Below are 10,833 nucleotides of genomic sequence, written 5' to 3'. Positions count from 1 at the left end.
AAGTCTCTTCTCATCTTTCAGTGGAACCTCCTGTGTTCCAGTTTGCACCCATTGCCCCTTGTCCTGTCATTGGTTGTCACTGAGAAGAGCCTGGCTCCATCCTCCTGACACTCCCCCTTTCCATATTGATCCCCATGAATGAGTCCCCCCTCAGTCTCCTCTTGTCCAGCTCCAGAGCCCCAGCTCCCTCAGCCTTTCCTCACACGGGAGATGCTCCACTCCCTTCAGCATCTTGGTGGCTGCGCTGGACTCTCTCCAGCAGTTCCCTGTCCTGCTGGAACTGAGGGGCCACAACTGGACACAATATTCCAGATGTGGTCTCCCCAGGGCAGAGCAGAGGGGCAGGAGAACCTCTCTGACCTACTGACCACCCCCTTCTAACCCACCCCAGTCGCAGACACCCGTGCCTGCAAGATAAGCCTCGGATACTTTGAGAGCGCAGACTTGCAGCCATGAGCAGGGAAATACAAGCCCAGGGACACACTGCCTCTCATTTTATCAAAATGCTTTGGCTGGGGATGAGAAAGCCATGTTCTTTACAGCTAAAGCTCCTCTGCCCTGTTAGGACAGGAGCTTTCTCATTGTTCTTCCAATATTTGCTTTTTACTGGAAAAGAGGGATCAAATTTATTAGGAGTTTTCAGTAACAGAGCTACTAGCCAGGTTCTGTACCTCTAATTAACAGAATAAAGACACCGATAGCACAGACACTTCCACGGCTACGCACAGCTTTGCAGCTCGCAGGGCATGGGTTAGATCCAGATTGCCCTCCATATATTTTTACAGATGACTTTAAATCTTTTCACTTTTACTTGCTCATTTGTTTTATTTTTCTCTTTGGAAAAGATGCAGCAATACAGGTTGGAAGGCCTGGGGTCCCAGTTCCAGAAGTTGTCAGGGGTACAGGAAAATCTCAGCTATCCACTCACCAAGTCACAGGCACAGCTCCAGGTGAGCTGTCCTCATCAAAGGCGGTTGTGTGCTCTAGGAAACTGCCTTGTCACCCAGAAATACAGCTTTTTTTAAAAAGAAGAAAACAAAATCAAAACCAACAAACTTCTGGCAGTGCTAAAAGGGGAATTTATATTTTAAAGGTTACAATTTTCTCTGATTGTCCCAGAGATCCCCTGCATATACAAAACTAAAAGTGAAGAATTGGAAGTATCAAGAAACAACTGAAATGCCAAGATGGCAAGTATTTTCGGTAGAAAATGTTGCCCTATCCTTGTTCACTAAAAGCTTAACAACTTTCCTAAAACACAAAAACCAACCCCCAGCCTTCTCTTACAGAAGCGGGACCTGTTGAGTTCAGACCCTTCTTCTTCAAAAACTTCACACAACCCCTTTGACGGGAAAGGGAAAAGCCCCAACACAACCGCGTTGTCCCCACAAAGAACAAGCAAAATGCTTTTACCAACCAGCTCGGTACGTGAAGTACCATGAGGTTCAGATTTCCTGCCAGAGTTTCATGTCGCCCATCCAGACAAAGTCGAAGTATTTCTTAAATAAAAAACAAACCCAGGAGCTCTGATAAAAACCTGGGTTTAGTTGTGACCAAGGTAAACGTAGACATGGAACAGAAAACAGTGTTGTATTTGGACTCGGCTGTACAGCCAAATCACCTGAAAGCAAATCCCTTGCAGTTACTGTGGGCGCTTTAAAATGTGTTTGTTAACTTCGACGTGAATAATGAAAAACGTCTCTTTTTCCTAAAAAGACAGCTGTATTGTTGTGTAATGAAGAGCAGATGTCAAAAAGTATTTCAAAGACTTGAAAAGAAACCCAAAACAAACCAGAAAAAGAGCAGAAAGGCGGCACTGGCTGACTTGGCTGGAGCGGCCCTGGTGTCCCTCACCGACGGTGACACCACACGTGTGGTCACTTGGTTCCATTCGGGATCCTCCTCGGATCCGCGGCAGTGGAACGGCTTTGGCTTCAGGCAGCATCCCCAGTTTGCACCGCTGAGGAACCAGCTCGTTTTTTAAGCGTTTAAACCGCAAAACTGAGTTCAAGTTTCCTGTACAATTTTATGAGAGGCCAGAAATGCGGCCAACTGTTTATCTGGTGTCTGGCCTAAGTGCTGATAAAGACTTGGCTGAAATGTATATAATCTGCCATTAGTAAACGCAATTTATGATAGTCTCAAGGAAAGACATGACCACTGCTGGCTCTGTTAATGGTACGCTCAGCAGAGGCCAGGGATTTAGTCAGTACAGAGACAAGACTTAATTCATTTCTTGTCCCCAAATGCTGGTGATTTAGGTCAGGATCAAGACAAAAAAAATACGTAAATCTAACGGTTCCAAACCAGAACTGCCAGGCTTTGCCAATATGAGCTCAGTTGCTTCAACACAACCCAATACCCTACTTCATAATTTCAGTGACCCATCTAAAGCAAATACCGGCTCCAATAACCACACTCCAGTTAAAGTGATAAGCCCTGAACCTGATGTGAGACACAGACAAGCTTCATGTTACACACTGGAGGTAGAAATGCAGCAGGACAGAGCACGGCCCATGAACACATTCCCAGCACCAGAGGCATCAAGATCAGAGAACACCTATTACATTGTGTCAGCCAGGACCCTTCCAGCTGTCGTAATTAAACTCATATAAAGGTTCACATCCCATTGCCTATAATACATTTAAAATTTACACTTACCATTAACGGAATGTAGGCAAATCTGATCCATACGTAAGCTCTGCATATTTAAGGAAGTTATACTTAAATGCACATCCACTTTATGGTTCAAATTCATCCTTTGAAAAATTCCACGGCCCTATCTGAAAGCCAAAAGACATTTCTTTTTGAGATCTGTGATGAATGAGATCCAGACACAGGGCTGTTTCACAAAGTATCATCGGTGCCAAAATCTTCAGCCAAAGAAAAATTCCAAGAACAACTATATGGATCTAAATATCAAAGATCTAGTCCTGCTATATTCCAAGCAAAAGAGAAATATATGAAGGCACTGATAAATCACTTTCAAAGTACACGTCGGAAGACATTAAAAAGCAGGCACCTACAATAATTTCTAAAATATTTCTAAACAAGTAATTTTTGGACTGTTTTTTCGGGGCGTAATGTAACATCACTGTGATTTAGTGCTAAATGATCCCAATACGCTTACTCATTTTAGCACAGAATTTAATCAGAGTTTAATTCCTCTAGATAACCTGACTCTACAACAGGGTGACATTCAAAGGAGACAATGCAAATAACAGCAAACGCTGCAGAACTTAACTGAAAAGCATCATAAAACTCATCTAGGCTCTTTTCTCTCTCACCTACCTTGAACTACTTCAATACTCTAAACCAGACAGGACCAAAATTCTTGGCACCCATGGTTATGCCACTGCTACAATCTGGCTGCAGGCATGAAGCTGGCCAGAACAATTTCTGACAGCTCTTGCCAAGAGACCCGCGCACAAGTCCCTTTCTGCTCCGTCCAGCTCCGTTTCCCAAATATCTTCAGGTGCTGGGATCCCCGTGCCCACTGGCTGTGGGTTGCAGTTCAAGTCCAGTATATAAACCAGGAGTGCGGTAGCATTCCACTATTCCTTGGCTCGAAGAGGACCAAGAAACGTTTGGTCACACAGAAAATATATCACTGGAAGGAAATGAACCTGCATTGACAGAGAACACAAAGGGAAAGAGCCTGTTAAGCCACACAGACAGTCCCTCAGGGCTTCCCCAGCTCTGTGCACCAAAAACGGGGCTTGGCGGGCGGCTGGTGCTCTGCGCACCCCAAACAGGGTTTGGCGGGCAGCTGGTGCTCCCCAGCAGCCGTAGCACGGTGGGGCCCAGGCCGTCCCTTGTACCGCAGCTCTGCTCCGTGGTGACACCTCAGCTCATCATTCAACTGTGTTGATCCGGGCGCCTTGCCCGTTGGTGTCTGCGGGGTGATTTTATTGTTTTTCTTTTAATTTTGTGAACATACGCAGAACCTATTGAACATACGCATTTAAGGCTGTTTTCATCACAGATTCAACTCGAGTTTGCTGCACTCAAGTTAACTCCCCTCGCATTAGCTGCGCTTAAATGAGAGCAGCTACTGCACTAAATGTTATTGGAACTGCATGGAGCTGCATTAGCAGCCAGGGAGCTGGGAGCAACATCCCCGTGGAGAGGAGCCAGCTCAGGTTCAAAACCACCACCAACAGGGGTACAGCCAGGGATAAACCTGCACGGAACGCTGGCCTCAGCAAAAACCACCTACTGTCCGGTTCAATGGAGAAGAGTTTTACACAGTCCTGCTGCAAGTTTTAAAGGCAAACCCAATGCTCTCCTAATAAAATGAACACAAACCAAAATATTTATCATTGCTTATGGAATTGATTTGGGCCTCCAGCTGTATAAAAGTGATCAAGCTCTGTGTGTTTCCATACATGGACAATTATTAGCTACCCATTCGTGACATTCGCATTTCCAAGCAGCATCGTGTTCTGAGCTTCCCCTGTTTTTCCCAGAAGCTTCAGGGCTACAAATCTCAGGCATTTGTCAGTCAAAAAGATGTTTCCCATCTGGCTGTCTTTCAGTCAGACTCAAACCTCAAGAGACCTTTGCAGTAAAACACTTCGAAACAACAGAAGAACTGTTCAGCGTACAATAAAATAATTCACTGCAATTCTAATAATGGAAATTAATAAAGCTATCATGCATTTATAAGTGAAGTGGTGCTTGCTGGCAGCATTCAGCAAGGAAATCTGCGTAGATACTTGGACTAAAGCACAGAAATGTTTCCTAGGAAGGGAAAAACATGCCAGTTTACCTTCCCGACATAGCCCCTGCCAGTGGTGTTCACCAGGGCTCACATCTGGACTGTAACTTTCATCTACCTTCAGACAATTCTACTATTTTTAAGCTTTTTAAACTTCCATGAGGTTCTTTGCATCTCCATTTTTAATATAACAATACCAGATTTTCCACATAAAAGGGGTATTTGGGCTAAGTTGTATTTACGGAGAGCAGAGACTAGTATGAACGTTCATCATGGAGGGAGCTGCTGAAAAGCAGCGAGATGTGCTGCAGATAAAAGCAGTTTTTATGCAATGTGCATGGATACCCCAGAACTGACACTGCACAGGAACTGGCTGATGAACACTTCCAGATGACCCCATCTCACAGTTACAACACCACTTCATCAAAGCTGAATTTGCTCTTCGACACCTCAGTGACTCACAGCGACTTAACTGAGCCAGTTCTGTAACTTAACCCAGCAAATTACCTCTTTCCAATCTGCAGGGCACGCGATGCACAAGGTACAAGAAAATAAGCAGCTCTTGGAGGAGATGCATTTATCTGATTCATGAGGGACAACTTCCCAGCTCAGTAAGTTCATGATGCAATGGAAATGAGTTGTGGGATTTCACACAAGAATATATACTGCTATATTCAGGTATTTGTCATGGTTACAGCAGCTCTGTGAGGGTAATCACAATACTTAAAAATCTAGAAATGTTCCTGCTACCACCAAGGGATGAGGTACAATTAAATACTCTGATCAGTGAAAGCAGCAGCAAATTCTATCCATTTACCCTGAAGCATCTCTAGATTCTCCTGTTTGGACCCAACTACAGAAATAAAAGCTTTGTGATGGACAACCTACTTTTGAAGCTTGTCTGAGATGAAGACAGAAGAGGGATTGTACTTTCTCCCTTCCCTTCCCAGAGCAAGCGCAGCTCTGCTCCCCCTGCCAGCGCTGCCCACAGTCCAGAGCATCGTCCACTGGGTGACCTCCCACTTCTGCCCCAGCACAGCGTGAGATCATCACACCAACCCTGCCACCACCAGTCTGTCCCTCTGGAGAATCCCAAACCGGGAGAAAAGGGCCCGTGTCTCTGTGCTCCCTCCCAGACAGCAGCATGGCGAGATGAGCTCACCTGACCGACATACAGCTCTCAGTACTGCAGGGTCTCCCAGAGTCGCTCTGCTCCTATTAGAAGGGAGTGGTCAGTAGGTCAGAGAGATTCTCCTGCCCCTCTACTCTGCCCTGGGGAGACCACACCTGGAATATTGTGTCCAGTTGTGGCCCCTCAGTTCCAGCAGGACAGGGAACTGCTGGAGAGAGTCCAGCGCAGCCACCAAGATGCTGAAGGGAGTGGAGCATCTCCCGTGTGAGGAAAGGCTGAGGGAGCTGGGGCTCTGGAGCTGGACAAGAGGAGACTGAGGGGGGACTCATTCCTGGGGATCAATATGGAAAGGGGGAGTGTCAGGAGGATGGAGCCAGGCTCTTCTGGTGACAACCAGTGACAGGACAAGGGGCAATGGGTGCAAACTGGAACACAGGAGGTTCCACTTAAATTTGAGAGGAAACTTGTTCCTGGTGAGGGTGGCAGAGCCTGGCCCAGGCTGCCCAGGGAGGTTGTGGAGTCTCCTTCTGTGCAGACATTCCAACCCGCCTGGACACCTTCCTGTGTAACCTCATCTGGGTGTTCCTGCTCCATGGGGGGATTGCACTGGATGAGCTTTCCGGGTCCCTTCCAACCCCTGACATTCTAAGATTCTGTGCTGTCTCTGGGGCACTGGGCAGTCAGACAGGTCTGGGCTTTCCCCCCAGCAAGGGCGGCACAGCTGTCAGTCTTGGGGCACCTGTTGAGCCCAAAGGAGAATCAGAGCACGTGGCAGCACTGCAGATAGTTACAGTGCAAAATAAAATATCTCATCTGAGATTAAGCTAAGCCAACAGAAAGACAACCCCTGCTTTTTGGCATTTTAAAGGTGTAATGATTCACTTCCCTAATCACAACGAGGCAGTGTCCTCTAGTGGTTAAAGCACTGGACATGGAGTGATGAGCCCAGCAGGTACCATCTGCGGAGCCTTTGGCAGCTCCCAGCAGACAAGTTCCATCAAGCCACTGAGGTGCTTAACACGCCTTCGACTGAACAGCAATGGGAACTACATGAGCCCAGGGCACCCAAATATTTTCAGAAACACCTACTGAGCCCCTACTTGCAGCCTTTAGGACTTTGAAGGACCTTTAATTTCTTTAAGAAGCCATGAAGACACAGACACCTCCCTGTCCAGCACAGCACTCCCACAGGGACCGGATGGGCAGGATGTCACACAGGGCACAGACAACCCTTCACGCCACACAGAGAAGCAGCTGGGAGGTCCACAACGCAGAATATGTAAGGTCTGCTTCCCAAATTTCTCATTAAAAAAAACTGGACGGCAAGGCACTCACTGAGAAGACACACAAAATCAGCTTGAATCATACACATCTGAGGATAAGTGGGGGTTTAGGGGATCCAGCACGTCATAGGATCAAAAATATTGACTATGCTGAGACCCCACGGAACACTAGTGCCTCATTTTACTACAAAATTACTGTATTATCAACATCTTTAGACTCGAGTGGTAGCAAAGGAAGAGTTTTTTTGCTTCCCTATGCAAATCACACTGTTCTTTCAGTTGAAAATGATTCATTAAATGATTTGTTGAATTACCTCTTAAAAAGGCACTCAAAACCACCGTGCCAAAGCCAGGAAAGGTCTGCTGGGAGATTCCGGTTGTGCTGTCAGGCAGTTTCAGACCAGAGAACAGGTGCACTGCAAATCTCAGTTTTGATTAAGTGAAGCTTCCTGTATTCCCAGCCAGAAAAGCGATATTCCATAAGAAGACTAGCTAGATAACTTTAAATCTTTGTAAGAACAGTTAAGACATACTGAAGTGAGCCATTATCATAGAGTTCCCAATTAGTTTGGTTATAACAAGATGACCAGCTCAGGGATTTTTAAGATCTTCTGTCTGTAATGTTTTGAATTATGCCAAGTGTTCTTCTTAAAGTATAGCTAATTTCTACTTTAGCCCAGATTTAATTGACTGGATCTTGAACATATTCTATCATGTCAGGTTAAAGATATTGTAATTAATAGAATTAGACGGGATGTAACGACATTTATCTCATCTAAAGCATGTACCATACAGGAAAACAACTGTACGTAACACAAATACAGGCTGAAACCCAGAAGGGATGGAAATGGTTTTCATCAGACCTCTCTACTAAGAGAATGCCATCCAGCACGTAGAATAAATACTCTCAGCTCATTGCAAAGCTGGTGGATTTCCAAGCAATAATGCTTGCGATACATGGAAACATGTTACTGGGAACTTGATGAAATGCTCTAGTTGAGAGAAAATTTTGTGACCTAGTGGGAGTCCTGGAATTTCTCAGAGCATTGCATATTTCTAGCTACATTTCGGCCAAACCCAGCAGGCCAGCCTTCAACATTAAATGTTTCTCCAGAGCACTTACAGCCTCTACAATGGAGACAGAAAACCTAATCACATTCTAATTGAGCCAAATCAGACTTCCAAACTCAAGATGCATTCAAGAGATATTTCCTCCGGTTAAAATACAAATCCACTAGGCCCTTCTGCGATGAGCAAGTAATTCAGAAAAGACAGATCGGAGGATTTAAATATGACCACGCGCACAGATGAAAATGCATCTTCTAACAGCGGTACCGTAAAGAGGATAATTGGTGTTGCTTCTCCTCAAGGCACTGGATTTTCTCCCCGAGATTACACAACCTACCAGAACAGCTGGGGTGCCCATTAGCTTATTGTAAACACTGGTCATCTTCCCCATTACCATGTTTTTTCAGACTCTTCCCTGTGGAGAAGGCTGAATAAAGGATGGTGCTGAGCTTACCACGGGACCAAGGATGCCATTTACTGGAAGCAAGCCGGGCCACATTACGATACATCATGAGATGGACCAAGAAACTGCTCATGAAAAGATTTACACAGTAGCTCAACGCCTGTTCAACTGAGCACTTCTGTTTTTTTTAATTGCAGAGCACTTTGTTGTAAACGCAATAGAACTTGAAACAATTTTAATAATATGCCTCTTAAGTTATTCTACCTGTTCAGCAGACCTGCAGCGTGTCTTCTGAAGCCATGCTAATCCAAGACTTGGGACCGGCTCCATCCCTCGGGCTGCCGACGGCTCCTGCCCTAACACACAGACGGTCCCACCGAGCTGAGGAACAGGGAACACTTCTGAGGGAGCGGGTTTTAAGCAGGTCACTGGAAACAGTACATTTATTTCAACATGATGTAACTCAGTCGCCCAAATTCAAAACTCAAGCTGGATTAAATCCCTATTGCACCTCGTTAGGGTTCTGCACCGCTCTCCATGCCCTATCAACAGTTCTTCCCTGTTGTACCCATTTTTAATGCTGCACAGAGAACTCAAGATGCATTTTCTGGTAAGAGAAGTACCAAGATGTAGTAGATGTAGATGTAGACCAAGATGTAGACCTTTCCTGCCATGCTTCTGTGCGCAATGCAGTTGGGAAGGTGTATTACATGCGGAAGAACAAATATTTCAAAAATCATATGCTGTCAGAAAGCTCAAATGCAGAAACACTGATGGTACAGCACTGCCCCTCAATTATCTCTATTCCTTGGAGGAACAAGCGTGTTTTTGTCCAAGAATATGGAACGCTTACAGTTGGGCTGACAGTGCAGTGACCACAAACACAACTCCGGTTCTGATAAACACTAGTGTTTATTTTACTAGGGCTGTTATAAAACAGGGCTGCTTAAAAAGAGGACAAGTGCAATTCTCTGCTCGCTGACTAACACAACCACGTCCTTGCAGGCAGCAGGTCGCTGTCACACACCTCACGTCTCCCTCCGTTGCTTTGATGGTATTTATTTCCCTGATCCTCACATGATTAAGTTTACAGGAAATCTATCATTTGGTTCAAGCAAAGCATTGCTATTTCCCCTATGGAAATGGCAACACTAAATCATGCATTTTTCTCACATACCATATTTTGAAAGGTCTACATTCCTTCACGTTTCAGGCTCAAATGTTCCCACAACTGAATCTTATTCTAAAAGCATTCAACTCCCACCTCCAGTAACCAGTCAACCCCAAACACACCCATTTTACATGTAGCCTCGTTTTTCCAAAATAAATAACTTGGTCTGTTCACTGGAGATTTATTATCTCAATGTGCTCATTTTGTTGTTGGCCTTGGCAGAAACATCCACATTTAGAGTGAAAGATAACAAAAATGGACAAACCTTAAAGCCCAGTGTTACACAATTCTATTAGGTAGCAGATGGAAAAAATAATTAGCCTACACCTCAGCCATCGCATGCTTAATTAGGAGCTCTACGGACATATTCTCTCAGAGATGTTCTCTTCATGCCAATAATGGTGACTGTTTTCCACCACAGGTCCTGGAACTGGCAGACAACAAGGCAAACTCTTGAAACCCGGAGCAGAAAAAAGCCTGTATTCTTCTGTGAATTCTGGGGTTTTCTTACGCATTAGTAATTTACAGTGCTGGGATGGCTGAGTAGGAGGTTATCTTGGTGACAAGAAGGGCAGCTCAAGTGTCCTCACCACTCTCTTTGCAAGGGAAAAGGACTTCTGAGGTCCTTGGTGGCAGCAGAAACTTGTTAAACAGCCTTCATGCAGTGCAAAATAAATATATATATGTACTCATATACATACCAAGAGCAATGAGAGTTTCCTCTTCAACTTCCACACAGTCAAAATGTAACCAGAGCCTTGCTACCTCTGCTTGTGTTTGTAAAGAAGCGCTGAGAAAGGCTTGTGCATCTTGGTAATCTGCTGCACAGCTCTACACTCAATGAGAACATAACCCAAGTAAGCGTGAATGGAGGAAATATCTTTTAACGCTAAAACGGCTTGTTGAAATTACGACAATATATATACAGGTCAGACCAAATTTCCTCTGGAAAGACCTCTGGCAAAAAAAACCCACCCTAGTTTCTAGGATTTCTGGCCTCACTCTCCCTTGACGAATTATTTATTGGTACGACAAAGCGTCGCCACCTGTCAGACT

This window comes from Columba livia, chromosome 10, assembly GCF_036013475.1.
Source record: "Columba livia isolate bColLiv1 breed racing homer chromosome 10, bColLiv1.pat.W.v2, whole genome shotgun sequence".
Lineage (NCBI taxonomy): Eukaryota > Metazoa > Chordata > Aves > Columbiformes > Columbidae > Columba > Columba livia.
This window is presented reverse-complemented; position numbering follows the sequence as displayed.